The 16,902-nt window shown below is 38.4% G+C and overlaps 2 protein-coding genes across 7 annotated transcripts in view; one reads left to right on the forward strand and one right to left on the reverse strand.

The window, feature by feature from the left end:
* Positions 1 to 16,902, reverse strand: part of LOC125095498 (sodium channel protein type 3 subunit alpha) — a 1,188,574-nt gene that overhangs the window by 360,783 nt on the left and 810,889 nt on the right. The window lies entirely within an intron of this gene.
* Positions 1 to 16,902, forward strand: part of CSRNP3 (cysteine and serine rich nuclear protein 3) — a 205,272-nt gene that overhangs the window by 10,244 nt on the left and 178,126 nt on the right. For 3 of the 6 annotated variants that reach the window (XM_047722000.1, XM_047721996.1, XM_047721997.1), the window contains exons 2-3: positions 10,122 to 10,259; positions 15,773 to 15,943. The gene's annotated coding sequence lies outside the window, so the exon portion shown is untranslated. Of the gene's footprint in view, positions 1 to 9,705; positions 9,759 to 10,121; positions 10,260 to 15,772; positions 15,945 to 16,902 lie in introns of those variants that run through there. The other 3 variants (XM_047721998.1, XM_047721999.1, XM_047722001.1) reach the window with 3 other exon arrangements.

A 16,902-nucleotide genomic window follows, 5' to 3' on the forward strand; every position in this document is an offset into this window, starting at 1 on the left:
TATCTTCTTCGCAAAAATGTCTGTTCATCTCTTTTGCCCATTTCTTGATTGGATTATTTGTTCTTTGGGTTTTGAGTTTGATAAGTTCTTTACAGATTTTGGATACTAGCCCTTTATCTGATAGGCCATTTGCAAATATCTTCTCCCATTATGTCAGTTGTCTTTTGGTTTTGTTGACGGTTTCCTTTGCTATGCAAAAGCTTGTGATTTTTTTTTTTTAAAGATTTTATTTATTTAACAGACAGAGATCACAAGTAGGCAGAGAGGCAGGCAGAGAGAGGAGGAAGCAGGCTCCCCACTGAGCAGAGAGCCCAATACGGGGCTTGATCCCAGGACCCTGGGATCATGACCTGAGCCGAAGGCAGAGGCTTTAACCCACTGAGCCACCCAGGCGCCCCCAAAAGCTTGTGATCTTGATGAAGTCCCGATAGTTCATTTTTGCCCTTGCTTCCCTTGTCTTTGGTAATGTTTCTAGGAAGAAGTTGCTGTGGCTGAGGTGGAAAAGGTTGCTACCTGTGTTCTTCTCAAGGATTTTGATGGATTCTTGTCTCACATTGGGGTCTTTCATCCATTTTGAGTCCATTTTTGTGTGTGTATAAGGAAGTGGTCAAGTTTCATTCTTCTACATGTGACTATCCAATTTTCCCAACACCATTTGTTGAAGACACTGTCTTTGTTCTGTTGGACATTCTTTCCTGCTTTGTCAAAGGTTAGTTGACCGTAGAGTTGAGGGTCCATTTCTGGGCTCTCTGTTCTGTTCTATTGATCTGTGTGTCTGTTTTTGGCCAGTGCCATACTGTTCATGATTGCAGCTTTGTAATAGAGCCTAAGGTCTGGAATTGTGATGCTGCCAACTTTGGTTTTCTTTTTCAACATTCCTCTGGCTATTCAGGGTCTTTTCTGGTTCTATGTAAATTTTAGGATTATTTGTTCCATTTCTTTGAAAAACATTGATGATATTTTGATAGGGTTGCTTTAAATATATAGATTGCTTTAGGTAGCATAGACATTTTCACAATATTTGTTCTTCCAATCCATGAGCATGGAACATTTTTGCATTTCTTTGTGTCTTCCTCAATTTCTTTCATGAGTACTTCATAGTTTTCTGAGTACAGATTCTTTGCTTCCTCGGTTAGGTTTGTTTCTAGGTATCTTTTGGTTTTGGGTGGAATTGTAAATGGAATCGACTCCTTAATTTCTCTTTCTTCTGTCTTGCTGTTGGTGTATAGAAATGCAACTGATTTCTGTGCATTGATTTTATATCCTGATGCTTTATTGAATTCCTGTATGAGTTCTAGCAGTTTTGGAGTGGAGTCTTTTGGGTTTTCCACATACAGTATGTCATCTGCAAAGAGTGAGAGATTGACTACTTCTTTGCTGATTTGGATGCCTTTTATTTCTTTTTGTTGTCTGATTGTTGAGGCTAGGACTTCTAGTACTATGTTGAATAGCAGTGGTGATGGTGGACAGCCCTACTGTGTTCCTGACTTTAGGGGAAAAGTTCTCAGTTTGTCGCATTGAGAATGATATTCGCTGTGGGATTTTCATACATGGCTTTAATGATATGGGTATGTGCCCTTTATCTCTACACTGTGAAGAGTTTTGATCAAGAAAGTGTGGTGTACTTTGTCAGATGCTTTTTCAGCATCTATTGAGTGTATCATATGGTTCTTGTTCTTTCTTTTATTAATGTATTTTATCACATTGATTGATTTGTGGATGTTGAACCAAACTTGCAGCCCAGAAATAAATCCCACTCGGTCGTGGTGAATAATCTTTTTAATGTACTGTTGGATCCTACTTGGTAGTGTTTTGGTGAGAATTTTTGCATCCGTGTTCATCAAGAATATTGGTCTGTAATTCTCCTTTTTGGTGGGGTGTTTGTCTGGTTTTGGGATCAAGGTAATGCTAGCCTCATAAAATGAGTTTGGAAGTTTTCCTTCCATTTCTATTTTTTGGAACAGTTTAGGAGACTAGGTATTAATTCTTCTTTAAGTTTGGTAGAATTCTCTTTGGAAGCCGTCTGGCCCTGAGGTCTTGTTTGTTGGGAGATTTTTGATGACTGCTTTAATCTCCTTACTGGTTATGGGTCTGTTCAGGTTTTCTATTTCTTCCTGGTTCAGTTTTGGTTGTTTATATGTCTCTAAGAATGCATCCATTTTTTCCATATTGTCAAATTTGCTGCTGTATAGTTGCTCATAACATGTTCTTATAATTGTATTTCTGTGGCATTGGTTTTGATTTCTCCTCTTTCATTCATGATTTTATTAATATTGGTCCTTTCTCTTTTCTTTTTGATAAGTCTGGCCAGGGGTTTATCAATCTTAATTCTTTCAAAGAACCACCTCCTAATTTCATTGATGTGTTCTACTGTTCTTTTGGTTTTTATTTCATTGATTTATTCTCTGATCTTTATTATTTCTCCTCTCTTGCTGGGTTTAGGCTTTCTTTGCTGTTCTTGCTCCAGCTCTTTTAGGTGTAGGGTTAGGTTGTATACTTGAGCCCTTTCTTGTTTCTTTTTTTTCCCCCCTAAGATTCATCCATTTATTTCAGAGAAAGGGAGAGAGAGAGAGAACACAGGGAAGAGGAGTAGAGGGATTGGAGGAGAGAATCTTAAGCAGACTTCACTGATGGTGAAGTCTGACACAGGGCTTGATCTCACGATCCTGAGATACGACATGAGCCAAAACTAAGAGCTGGACACTTAACTGACTGAGCAACCTAGGCACCCTGAGACCTTTCTTGTTTCTTGAGAAAGGCTTGTATTGCTATGTACTTTCCTCTTAGGATTGCCTTTGCTGTGTCTCAAAGATTTTGAACAGTTTTGTTTTCATTTTCATTTGTATCCATGGATTTTTTTAAAACTCTTCTTTAATTTCCTGGTTGACCCATTCATCCTTTAGTAGGACCTCCATGTATTTGAGTTCTTTCCAATTTTCTTCTTGTGGTTGAGTTCTAGCTTCAAAGCATTGTGGTCTGAAAATATGCAATGAATGATCCCAGTCTTTTGGTATACTGGTTGAGACCTGATTTGTGACCCAGGATGTGATCTATTCTGGAGAATGTTCCATGTGCACTAGAGAAGAATGTGTCTTGTTGCTTTGCGATGGAGTGTTCTGAATATATCTGTGATGTCCATCTGGTCCAGCGTGTCATTTACAGCCTTTCTTTCTTTCTTTTTTTTTTTTTTAAAGATTTTATTTATTTATTTGACAGAGAGAGATCACAAGTAGACGGAGAGGAAGGCAGAGAGAGAGAGAGGGAAGCAGGCTTCTTGCTGAGCAGAGAGCCCGATGTGGGACTCGATCCCAGGACCCTGAGATCATGACCTGAGCCGAAGGCAGCGGCTTAACCCACTGAGCCACCCAGGCGCCCCTACAGCCTTTATTTCTTGTTGATCTTTTGGTTAGATAATCTGTCCATTTCAGTGAGGGGGGTGTTAAAGTTCCCTACTTTATTATTATATTATTGTTGATGTGTTTCTTTGATTTTGTTATTAATTGGTTTATATAATTGGCCATTCCCATGTTAGGGGCATAGATATTTAAAATTGTTAAATCTTCTTTTTGGACAGACCCTTTAAGTTTGATATAGTTTCCTTCCTCATCTCTTATTATAGTCTTTGTCTTAAAATCTAATTTATCTGATATAAGGATTGCCACCCCAGCTTTCTTTTGATATCTATTAGCATGGTAAATTGTTTTCCACCCCCTCATTTTAAATCTGGAGGTGTTTTTGGGTCTAAAATGAATTTCTTGCAGACAGCATATTGATTTTTTTTTTCCCCCATTCTGATACCCTTTGTCTTTTGATTGGGGCTTTTAGCTCATTTATATTCAGGGTAACTATTGAAAGCTATGAATTTAGTGCCATTTTATTGCCTGTAAGATAACTGTTACTGTATATGTCTCTGTTCCTTTCTGGTCTGTTACTTTTAGGCTCTCTTTGCTTAGAGGACCCTTTTCAATATTTCCTGTAGGGCTGGTTTGGTGTTTGCAAATTATTTTAGTTTTTTTTGGTCCTGGAAGCTTTTTATCTCCCCTTCTATTTTCAATGACAGTCTAGCTGGATATAATATTCTTGGCTGCACATTTTTCTCGTTTATTACTCTGAATATATCATGCCAGTCCTTTCTGGCCTGTCAGGTCTTTGTGGATAGGTCTGCTGCCAAACTAATATTTCTGCCATCGTACGTTACAGAGCTCTTGTCCTGAGCTGCTTTCAGGATTTTCTCTTACTATTAGATGACAGGGTGTTGACCTATTTTTACTGATTTTGAGCGGGGTTCTTTGTGTCTCCTGGATTTTGATGCTTGTTCACTTCACCAAATTAGGGAAATTCTGTGCTATAATTTGCTCCAATATGCCTTCTGCCTCTCTCTCTCTTTTCTTCCTCTGGGATTGAATTATTCTAATATTGTTTCGTCTTATGGTATCACTTAGCTTTTGAATTCTTCCCTCATGGCCCAGGAGTTGTTTATCTCATTTTCTAAGCTTTTTTATTCTTCATCATTTGGTCTTCTATATCACCAATTCTCTCTTCTGCCTCATTTATCCAGGCAGTAAGAGCCTTCATTTTTTTATTGTACCTCATTAAAAGCTTTTTTTAAAATTTCAACTTGGTTAGATTTTAATTCTTTTATTTTTCCATAAAGGGATTTTATCTCTCCAGAAAGGGATTCTCTAGTATCCTCCATGCTTTTTTTGAGCCCAGGTAGCACCTTGATAATCATCATTCTGAACTCTAGATCTGACAGCTTACTAATATCCATATTGATTAGGCTCCTAGCTGTCGGTAGTGCCTCTTGTTCTTTTGTGTGTGTGTGTGGTGAGTTTTTCTGCCTTGTCATTTTTATCCAGATAAGAATAGATGAATGAGAGAACAAAATACTAAAAGGGTAGCAACAACCCCAGAAAAAATATACACTAACCAAATCGGAAGAGACCTGAAATCAGGGGGTGCAGAAGAAAGAAAGGAGGGGGGAAAATTATATATATGTATTTGACTGGTGAAAAGAACAGCCACACACTTGATTTTGGGTGTATTTTGCTCTGTTAGAAGAAACTGCCTTCCAAAATTTTAAAGAGAAAAACATATTATATATACATATGGGTGAACATGACAAAGGGATGAAATAGGATTGTTAAATGACAATTAAAAAAGATTCTAAAAAGGGAATTGATAAGATAAGAAGTTGGTTGAAAAAAGGAAAAAAAAAAGAGGAAAGAATGTGATTAGGCTGGAGAGTAGAACAAAGCTTATTTTGATCTGTTAGAAGAAACTGAAACTGTATCCCCAAGTTTTAAAGAAAGAATAATCTATATGTATACAAAAAATAAGGCTAAATACAATGAAGGGATAGAATAGGAGTATAACAATGAAAGTTAAAGATTTTTAAAAAGGTATTGATAAGCTAAAGTAGTTAAAAACATTTAAATAGGAAAGAGAAAAATTAATAGAATAAGAAAAAAATAAAATTAAAAATATTTAACGTTGAAAGACTAAAGAATCATGAGGGGAAAAGCCATGAATTCTATATGCTGTCCCCTGTAGCTCTGAAGTTTTGTTGTTCTCGTAGATCAGTGAACTTGGTCTTGGCTGGATGTTCTTGCTGATCTTCTGTGGGAGGGGACTGTTGCAGTGATTCTCAAATGTCTTTGCCAGAGGCAGAATTATACCGTCCTTGCCAGGGGCCAGACTAAGTAATCTGCTCGGCTTTGCTCTTGGGAGCTTTTGTTCCTGAATGCTACATATATCTTTGGAGGACAGGAAAGAAAATGGTGGCCTCCCAATCTCTGGCCGGGAGGAGCCGAGAACTTGGGACCCTACTCCTCAGAGTGCCCTCAGAGAAAAGCAGTCAATCTCTCCTGTCTCCCTGGTCTCTGCTGCGCTCTGAGCTCACCCGGCCTGTGACTGAGTGTTTCTATCTCAGGCACATGGCCCCGTTTGGAGTCTCCAAACCTAGCAGATTTCTGCAGCATGCTCCTGTACCACTCCTCCCAGAGAAGGAAGGAGGGGGTCTCCCAGTTTGTGGGTTCTCTGCTCGAAGAGCATTGGCCCAACTGAGCCGCAGATCACAGTTTAAGGTAATCCCGAACTGAGAGCTCGCTCCTTGGCTCCATCTCTGTAGCCGGCTTCTCTGCTCTGATACCTTGCAACTCTGCCACACTCGGGCACCCCCAGTCTTTCTGTGACCCCGTGGGACCTGAGACCACACTGTCCCCTCAAGGGCTCTACCCTCTGCTTAACCTCTGGAGTGACATCCCTCAGTGGAGCAGACTTCTAAAAGATTGGAATTTGTGCTCTGCTACTCTACCTCTTGCCAGGAGCCAGCCCCTCCCTCTGTGGTCTGTCTTTCCATATATCACTTCAGATTTACTTCTCTGCATGTCTTATCTTCCAGAAATTGGTTGCTTTTCTGTTCCTAGAATTGCTGTTCTTTTCTTTGATCTCCTGTTGAGTTTGTAGGTGCTCAGAATGGTTTGATAAATAACTAGCTGAACTCCTGGGACTCAATGATATTTACATCTCCTACTTCTCCACCATCTTGCTCCTCTTCCCATAAAATTCTTGACTGGCAAGTTTTTCTACTCTTCCACATTAACTGCAATTAGATCATTGGACATCAGCTAATTAAGTTAGTATTGTATGAGACAGTATTTTTCCATGTTTTCATAATGTTGAAAACAAATCCTAGAATCATTAATGGATAACAGTGGTAAGACTTTCAAAATAATAAACTGGTAAAGCATTTTTCAAAGTTCTGAGAAATGTTATTGAATATTCCATGAAAAAAATATTCTATGCTTATAGGGTGCCTGGGTGGCTCACTGGTTAAGTATCTTCCTTTGGCTCCAGTCATGATTCCAGTGTTCTGGAATCAAGCCCTGCACCAGGCTCCCTGCTCAGCATGAAGCTTGCTTCTCCCTCTCCCACTCGCCCTTCTTGTGTTCCCTCTCTCACTTTCTCTCTCTGTCAAATAAAGAAATAAAATCTTAAAAAAAAAATTTCTATGCTTAAATAAGTTTGCAAGAATCTTGACCAAATTTAAACAATACCAACTTCTGTATAGCCTTTATTAGGCTAATACACAATGAGATTCTTCAAAAAGGGTATATAGTATTAAGAATTTTCAACTTATTTGATCATAGACTCCCTTTTTAACACAAAACTTCATCCATTAAAATTTTATAGATCAAGCTTTGTATATGCTACATTAATCATTTTTAAGACAGATGTATACCTATAATCTCCCGAAGAATCTCTAACTCCAAGGTTGAAACATGTTTTGATATTTCATATTGAAATAGTTCCCATGTTTCCAAAATAAAAACATTTCCAAAATTACTCCATGAATTGCATATTCTTCATAAGAGTAATATATTCAAATTTAAATTTCTCTTTTTCCCCCCATGGTTTGTTTTTAAATTTCTACAAAGTAGCATGTGCACTTATGTTTCAAAATATTTGCTGTCACAAAGGAGCCTTATGTCCAAAATACATAAGTCACTATATTCTAAGCTTCATGTTGCCCAATGATAATAAAGCAACAATAATACTCATTTCAGAGTCAATTTATAAGTGCAAATGAGATAGCACATTCAAGAATTTAGTTTCTGGTACCAAGTAAGGACTCAGCCACATTATTATGATCCATTTTTTTTTTTTAGAAGAAAAGCATTTTATTAATTAAGAAAAAATAGAACATAATGGACAGTATGAAGGAATCCCAATGAATTCAATTTAAATTCTAAAGAGGCACTTGGATGTAAAAGTGTTTATGACCTATTTCTTCTATAAACGTAATGTAAAAATATCAAAAATCCCAAGCCAGAGTGTGCTCCTAATAGCTATAATAAAGTGTCTCTAAACACAAACTTAATATATCCTTTATTGAGAAAAAATATGTTAAGCAACTTAGATAAATGCACACAATACAAACACACAGAAACCCAATAAGGAGGGAAAGAATGCACATGGGAAAAAATAGTTCTAACTCACAAATATGCAGAGAAAACCAATTTTGAGCAGTAAGATACCATCAGTAGTCAAGAAAGAGTGGTGATTGAAAGTATGATTCCAAGTGCCAAAATGCTTGGATTCGAATGCCTCCTCTAAAGACTAATTAACTCTATGACCTTTGCCTCTATCACCTTTCTCTATGCTTTGTTTTTTCTTTGGAAAATGTCCTTAATAATGCCTACTTCATATATGCACAATGAAGATTAAATGAGATGATGATATACTAGTTTTTTATTACTATATAACAAAATTACCACAAATGTAGCAACTTAAAACAATGCCCATTTATTAGCATATAGGTCAGAAGTCCTGCACTGTGTGGCTAAGTTCCTTGGTCAGGATCTCACAAGGTGGAAACCAAGGTGTCCGTTTGGCTGAGTTCTTGTCTGGTAATTCTGGGGAGGAAAAATCTACCTCCCAGCTCATCCTTTTTGCCAGAATTCAGCTCCTCGTGGTTGTAGACTGGGGCCCCTGTATCCTGCTTGCTGGGCTGGAGCTGCTCTCAGAGCTCCTAGAGTCTGCACACGTGCCATGTCATAGCACCCCTTCCCTCTTCAAAGTCAGCTACAGAGAATCTTACTTTAAATCCATAATCTCACCCTTAATTTCTTACCTCTAGATTTAAAGTGTTCATGTGATTAGGTCAGGCCCACCTAGATCATCTCTTATCAGGTCTCTGATACAGGACTCTAAGTATATATGCAAAATCCCTTTGCCTTGTGATGTGAACATAATTACAGGACTGATATCTCACCATATTTGCAATCCTAGAGGTATACAAGGCATGCACACTAAGGGATAGGGATACCATTTTAGAATCCAGTCTAATATATATGTGAGATGCTAGAACAGTGATGGCATATAGTAAATACTATATGTGTGTAGCCCTTGTTCTTATGGAGTACCTGAAATACTCACAGATATTTTATTTTATTTTATTTTTTATTTTTTTAAACATTTATTTATTAGAGAGAGAGAGGGAAAGCATGAGCAGGGGAAGGGGCAGAGGGAGAGAATATCCAAGCAGACTTCCACTGAGTGTGGAGCCTAACATAGGGCTCAGTTCCATGACCCATGATATCAGGACCCAAGCTGAAACAAAGAGTCAGATGCTTAACCAACTGAGCTACTCAGGCACCCCAAAACTCACAGATATTTTAAAAAAATAGTATTGTCATAGTCATGGCAAGGGTATGGTAAAATGATATATCAATGCACCATAAAAGAAACAAAATGGTAGAATCCTTCTGCCAGGTAATTTGATAATGTATATTGAATGCCCAGTACTTCCACTTCTAGGGCTTTATTCTAAAGATATAATCAGAGGTATACACAAAGGTATGCAAAAGAAAAGTTAATTATACTTGATTTATAATAATAAACACTTAAAGAGAAACTAAACATCTCCTTTTAGAGTTTTAGTTAAATATTATAGCATAGCTATTCAATGAAATGTTATGTAGCCTTAAGCACGAAAGTATAAATCAAATAAAACAAATGTATAGTTTTTGAAAAATATTGAATGAGAAGGAAACTCATGACAGAAGTGGAGAAATTATAGATTAAAATTGCATAAGCAATATTAATCAACTCTTGCTTTTCCCTAGAATGTTAGGTGGCCTTTTAGCAAAGCAAGTTCACTTGACAAGGGAGGGAACAGACCCTGATGTGACAGCTGTATGTACTAGGTTCCTAGAGACTTCTTATGGAGTTTCACATCCTTCCTAAAGTTTGAGGTAAGTTTTTGGCTAGACAGGATTACTTGACAAGGAAGAGAACGTACTCAGATGTCTGTTTCGCCGTGTCCATCAATCAGAACAACACGGGTTGTAAAAAAAAAAAAAAAAAGAAAGAAAGAAAGAAAGAAAGCAAGAAAGCAAAGAACAACATGGGCATCCTCAGAAAAAGAAAAAGACTGCATCATCTCTCTCTCTCTCTCTCTTTTTTTTTTTTTTGGTGTCCTGTTGACATTCAATGCCTCGAAATGCAAATAGTGTGGTTTGGTTGCTCATTCCTAATATATAGCCCTGTTTTATATTAAAGTGGCTAAATTACAGTCTCAGTCAAGATTTTAGAGAATGGTTTCTGTTTTGTTTCAGCTATAGTGCAAGATTCTGCAATACGTAATAAAACATACCAATGGAGGAGGTAGATGTGAAGGGTTTTGAGGAGAGCATTGTAGTGCTCATTCTACCACATTCTACCACTATACCACAGCTGTTAGCCCCAATTCACAGGTGAGAAAACATCAGCTCAGAGAAATTAATGACTTGCTGAAAAACTCCTATTTACAAAATGGTGAAACCAAATTTTTAAGCAACTGGCTTCCGTCTTTTCATAATCCATGATTCCTAATGGTTCCTAGGACTCTATTTTTTTTTTAAGATTTTATTTATTTATCTGGCAGACAGAGATCACAAGTAGGCAGAGAGGCAGGCAGAGAGAGAGAGAGAGAGAGGAGGAAGCAGGCTCCCCGCTGAGCAGAGAGCCCGATGCGGGACTCGATCCCAGGACCCTGAGATCATGACCTGAGCTGAAGGCAGAGGCTTTAACACACTGAGCCACCAGGCGCCCCTGGGACTCTATTTTTTAAGATAGCTTTTGGAAATGTTAATGATTAGCCTAGTTTAAATCTTCTGCAGTAAGTATCACTGCTTTACTGTACCTGAAGGCCAATTAGTGGTGACAGTAGCAACACAGATTGCTTTTTTTCTCCTAAGCTTTTTCCAGTGCTGGCCTCTCAGATGTTCAATTTCAAAGTAACAGATGTGTTTTTAATTGGAGATCAAGATTATCACCACAAATTCAGATTAAAGAAATTCTTCCCAGTTCCTTATCAGCCCAACGAACGGCTCCATAATCTTTGGAACTAGCATTTCTCCAGACTCTACAGCCCATGGAGTTTCTACTACCTCTTGCTCTCTGCAGTTAAATCCTTGATAAGAATCAATGCCCGGATCTCTCAAGTCACTTAATTGTCCATTTCTCTTTTGGGGATTGCTTTCTATCCTTCTCAGACTCTTGTCCTTTGCCCTACTTTCCCTCCATATTCCCAGGACCTTCCATTCATTTTTATTCACCTTTATTATGTCTCCATCTCTAGCCCCAGCAACCTATCCCACTCTTGTTCTAGTACTTGTCAATTAACCTCACTAATCAACTCAAGCCTACAGTTGTATTCTAGCTCTATAGGAAGTGTCCTTATTGCAGAGGAAATAAAAAGAACATAAAAATACATTTCTGTGATTGTGGAGCTTTACTACTAAAATATTTGTGCTCACTGGTATTCATTATCCAATCAAAAAATCAACCATTGGGTATTTTATTCTGTAAAGCTTGCCTAATCGCAACAAATATTTAAGTCTGTATGGGAGATCCACATAAACTCTAAACTATTATTTAAAAAAAAATTCCATTTGTAGAAAGGTCAATGTACCCAACATTCATAGTAGTTCTAACCTCAAAATGCAATATATTTTTATCTTTAAATTCTCTTAGCAATCTGTCTTCACTCGGTTACTTCTCATTACAACATCAATTGAATATAAAAATTAAGAACGTACAGTTTTCTTCTCTTAAATGCTAATAACATCTTGCCTTTTCAGGGTCTGGGTTTGTATTAAAGTATTAAACTGTTTCAAATATTTTAATTCAAAATCTGACTATTCTATTTGACAGATAAACAGATTGTAAGTTTTTTCATATTAGAAGCAGTGTTAAGAAAATTGTGTTTTATATGCTTCTAAAAAGGAATCATTGGGCATAGGATCAGTAATAATATAGTATTTCCATTAAGTAGACCAAGAAAACCCAGAGGAAGGAAGGAAGGAAGGAAGGAAGGGAAAGAGAGAAAGAGGGAGGAAAGAAGGAAGAGGAAAGAAAAAGGAAGGAAGGAAGAAAAAAGCCAACCAGCTTAAGAAAACTTTACTTTGGGACGCCTGGGTGGCTCAGTTGGTTAAGCAGCTGCCTTCGGCTCAGGTCATGATTCCAGCGTCCTGGGATCGAGTCCCTCATCGGGCTCCTTGCTCAGCAGGAGCCTGCTTCTCCCTCTGCCTCTGCCTGCCATTCTGTCTGCCTGTGCTTGCTCTCTCTCCCTCTCTCTCTGACAAATAAATAAAATCTTTAAAAAAAAAAAAAAAAAAGAAAACTTTACTTTTTTTGACCTCAGAAATGCATACCTTTTTGGGGATCCCGAAGTAGAATTATAAAACTTTGACTACTAACAAATATACAAAAAATAGCATGATCTTTTTGATGCTTGCAGATTTAAATTAAGCCATCTGACTTTGCTGTTTGCTAACATTTTCTTCTGGCCACATACTCTCAAAACAGTATTCTGTGTCTTAGGGGTGACTTAGTATTATTTAGGACTGCTTCCACTTGATTATGCGGATGGGGAAAACTCATCCAAGGACATTCATAACTTTTCTTTGGTCTTCCTTCCCACTTCTTCGTGCAGAAATCTGAATGGGGGAGCATCTTAAAGTCACAATTTAGCTTTTCCTGCTGATCTCATGTCTGTTGCCATGGAAATAATTGTAGTATTTCAGTTTTAGTCCTACAACCAAAGCACACTCCAGTGGGTTCAGATTGGCAGACACAATCTGTAGGATGAAATCTCTCTTTCAACAAGTGTTTGTTATGCTTTAGGACATTTTTTCCCTCTACACTTCGTTTCTTTGTGTTTCCTCTGCTGTCAAGTTCTACAGTCCCATCTCTCTTCAATGACTTTGCCCAAGATTCTTCAGGGCCACGAGGACCTAAAATATGAGCAAATCCACATAAATTATTCATATTGATTTCATATCAGCAAAGGAAAAATTTCCAAATAGTTTCCTAGACCTAACAAACTTAAGTTTTATCAACATTTATTTTTTTAAAGTATTTTTTTATTTTTTAATCTTATTTTTTATTTTTTTTTAAAGATTTTTACTTATTTATTTGACAGACAGAGATCACAAGTAGGCAGAGAGGCAGGCAGAAAGGAAGGGAAGCAGGCTTCCCGCTGAGCAGAGAGCCCGATGCGGGGCTTGATCCCAGGACCCTGGGATCATGACCTGAGCTGAAGGCAGAGGCTTTAACCTGCTGAGCCACCCAGGCACCCCTGGAGATTGACTTTTAAACAGATCCAGAGTCTTATAATTCCTCCTGCAGCAGCAGGTGGTGGTTGTATATCTGACTTTTTAAAAATCTTGAAAAAGTAACTCTAGAAACAGTGGTGAATAAAATAGTTATTAACTCTTTGTCTCTGTTTTCCCATGTATAATAACTATTGTCCATTTATTCTCTCTTTTCTGCCATACTAAAAGAAATATTCCTGTAGAGTGATAAAGGAAAGCTTACTTTTTTATGGTTAATTTTTAAAAAATATTTTATTTATTTATTTGACAGAGATCACAAGTAGGCAGAGAGGCAGGCAGAGAGAGAGAGAGGGGGAAGCAGGCCCTTTCTAAAGTTTTTTTTTTTTTTTCCTATGCTCTTATTTTATCATTGAATGGTAAGATAGTCACTAGTTCGTTATAGAAGCATCTACTGAGATGCCGCTACTGCAACAGGAGACTGTGAGGTCAGTGGGAGGCCCTAGGAGGGTAGCCAGTCCCAAGGTCGCTACATTTTTACCAAAGTTACTCTAGTTAGACTTGTCCCGTGTTAGCAAAAGACGCAGATAGGCCTGCCATGCTGAGATAAAATGGCTTCAGATGTTACCTTTCCTTGGTAGCATATGTCGTGGAATGTCTTTTGTAAAATCAGTTTGTTCCTCCAGCTGATATTTTCTAGCAAAGGCATTTCTGGTATTGTGCCGGGTGACTGGAGAAGGGAATGTTTTGATTTTTTTAGTCTGTGAGCACTTTGGTATCACCTACCTGAACCATTCTTTGTCATTCTTCCTGAGCCAGTCCAAGTTGGGCTTTAAATTACAATGTAATCTAAAAATTGCTCTTCTAATTTTATAAACAAGATTAATAAGGGAAAGGGGGATGGGGAATGAAAACGTAAAAAGTAAAGACTGCTTCTGAAAGTGAATGGGACACTGGCCAACTATTAGAGCAGCTTCAGCGGGGAAGGCGTGGGGCTGAAATGATTGGACCTGAGTAGCCGCTTCCTCCTTCGGCCTGGCTGTGCATCCGGACTTCACCACAATTCATGCTACTTACTACCCGCTCTCTCGTTGGTTGGGAGGCCATTTATTATTGTGCCTGTGCTATCAGAGTGATGTGAGCTGGGGGGGACTGAGGACCCAGAGGGGTTCTGCAGGACTAGCCAAGACAGTCCTTGGCTTACAGGATAGAGATCAAATGTGCATCAAGAGGAAGGGAGAGCAGAGTTTATGGAGAGAGAGGGTGCATACAGGCAGAGCATCTGGGAGACTCAGAAAGACAGGAGAACGAGTCTCGTCTTTGCTTGGGGCCTGGGGTTTTTATTGGGAATGGTGGTCTGGTGCACATGTCTTCTCAGGCATCCAGGAACAAAGAAAAGGGTTTAAAAGTGACTCCAAGAGTCACTTATGACTGAGAGCCAGGGATCTTGGTGAGCTAGTGGTCTTGGAGAACCCTGCCCGGCCCCTCGTTAGATGTTTTCTACTATGCTGGAAGACTCCAAAGAAGTCATTAACTCTTTGACATTAACTCTTTGGCCTTGTAAAGGAGTACATACATTATCTGTTCTATGAGGCATGTGTGATGTGGAGGGTTAGGTCCTAATAAGAATAGAAACAGGAAAAGGAGCAAAAACCCTCCCAGCTTTTCATGGTTTCCCTTTAATTTTCTTGTCTCAGTAGGGTAGAGGAATATTTCTTGATACCTTTGTTACAAGTAACAGTAGACAAAAAAGAAGACTGAAATGACTTCATGATTTTATTACATCTGACCCTCTTTACTCATCAAGGTTATCTGTCACCAGAGGAACTGCTGATCATCTTAACAGTTACTCTGTAGCTATGAAGAAATTATTACTCTTGGAGGTTTAATGACTCATCTAAATTGACATTAACAAAATTTTTAAATACATCTGGCTACCTCTGACTGGCTTTCACTGACCATGCTGTTTCAGAGAGTGAGCAGTCTCAAATTAATATTTTATTTAGTAAAAGACTTAGGGACTGTGGTTCACTCTGCCTAAAATCTATTCAGCCAAACCTCCTTGGCATAGGACTCAGGTACTCCCTGCAGCTCTGCTGAATTGACTAGAAACATGATAAGGCATCTAAATTCTGCAGGTATAGCCAGCCATTCCTAGCAACCAATTTGATTTTTGACGGACAAAGAGCCCCAGGAAAGTAGATGCCTTTGTACCCGAGAAAAAAGAAATCCCAAGCAAGATAGACATGCCCTAATCAGTATGCTCTGGGTATGACAGCATGCAAGTGAGTGATCTATTTTGTTTTGAACTCTAGCTCTGTCAATGACAGTACACGATTTGCTAGAACAAATCAAATAAGTGTAATGGACTCCTGTTTTGACGTTTCAAAACAGTGAACCCTATTTCCTTGTGCAGTGCCCTGATTCTACCTTCTTAATTTGGGCTTTTTCTTATGAAATGCCATTGTCAGAAACTAGAACGCAAATAACAACGAATCAGGGTAGGATTGTTTTCAACGCTCTCAAACATTATGGGAGGAATAATTTCTGCACAGATACGATAATGGGGTGGATGTAGTTCAAAAAATTACAGCCTCAGAAAACGATTTGAAGACTTGGACTCTGCCGTGGTCAAACGTCTCAGGGCTCTGTTGTTCCCATTTCTGTTACAGGTACATGTGACAGCATTGCAGCTATGAGAGGAATTTTAAAGGGGAAGTTTGAAGAAATTGACGGCTCCTCACCCCACTCCTCTGTGCAGGAATCAGATGATGAAGTTTTTAGCTGTGACGGTGCTGACAGTGTTGATAGTGTCAATCCGTCCACTTGTAATCTTTTCACTGGTGAGTATCTGAAGCTCTATTTCAGGCTGTACTCTAAATCGTGTTGGACAGTTGGTTCCTAGAGTTTCTCTCTTTATCCACTGCCTTATATCTGCTCCAAGTTTTTTGTCCTATCAGACTTATTTGTAAAATGTGATATCATTTTGGTTAATTAAATCTCAGTAGCATTCTTCTGTTCATCTCTATGGAGTGATTCTGAGAGGCAGAAATGAGTCCAATTTAAGGCAAGCAATTGAAAATGATTTCCTCTGCGTCTTCAGCTTTCTGAAATCCATCTTTTTGAAATCTGATCAGTTGAGCTTTTTTGAACTTCTAATAATACTGGATAATGAGTTATGGAATTAATAGCACTCAGTATAAAACATTTATTTCCTAGGTGAGAAAATGATGTTTGTTTTTATTTTTTTATTTTATTTTAAAGATTTTATTTATTTATTTGACAGACAGAAATCACAAGTAGGCATAGAGGCAGGCAGAGAGAGAGGAGGAAGCAGGCTCCCCGCAGAGCAGACAGCCTGATGTGGGGCTCGATTCCAGGACCCTGAGATCATGACCTGAGCTAAAGGCAGAGGCTTTAACCCACTGAGCCACCCAGGTGCCCCTGATGTTTGTTTTTTAGAAGAATGCTGCTATGAAATCAAAGCCTTGAAATCCCTCAGCTTCTGTCACTGTTTGAACACTGGTAAACCTCAGACTTGAGGCCAGGTTCATGCCCTATAGTAAGTGCTACTTTCTGCACATATATACCTTCCTAAGCAGTTAATATGAACAACAATATTTGCCTTAGTATGGTAGTAGGTTCTAACTTAAAATTCTAGGCTTCCAACCTGCCTTCTTTGTAACTAATACACATGTAACTGATTTTGGAATAGGTGAAAATTTCCAACATCCCTGTGTCCATTCAATCCCAGTCATTAAGGAAAGAGGGATCTCTAAATTAGTTTTAGAAGTTAATCATC

This window comes from Lutra lutra, chromosome 3, assembly GCF_902655055.1.
Source record: "Lutra lutra chromosome 3, mLutLut1.2, whole genome shotgun sequence".
Classification (NCBI taxonomy): Eukaryota; Metazoa; Chordata; class Mammalia; order Carnivora; family Mustelidae; genus Lutra; species Lutra lutra.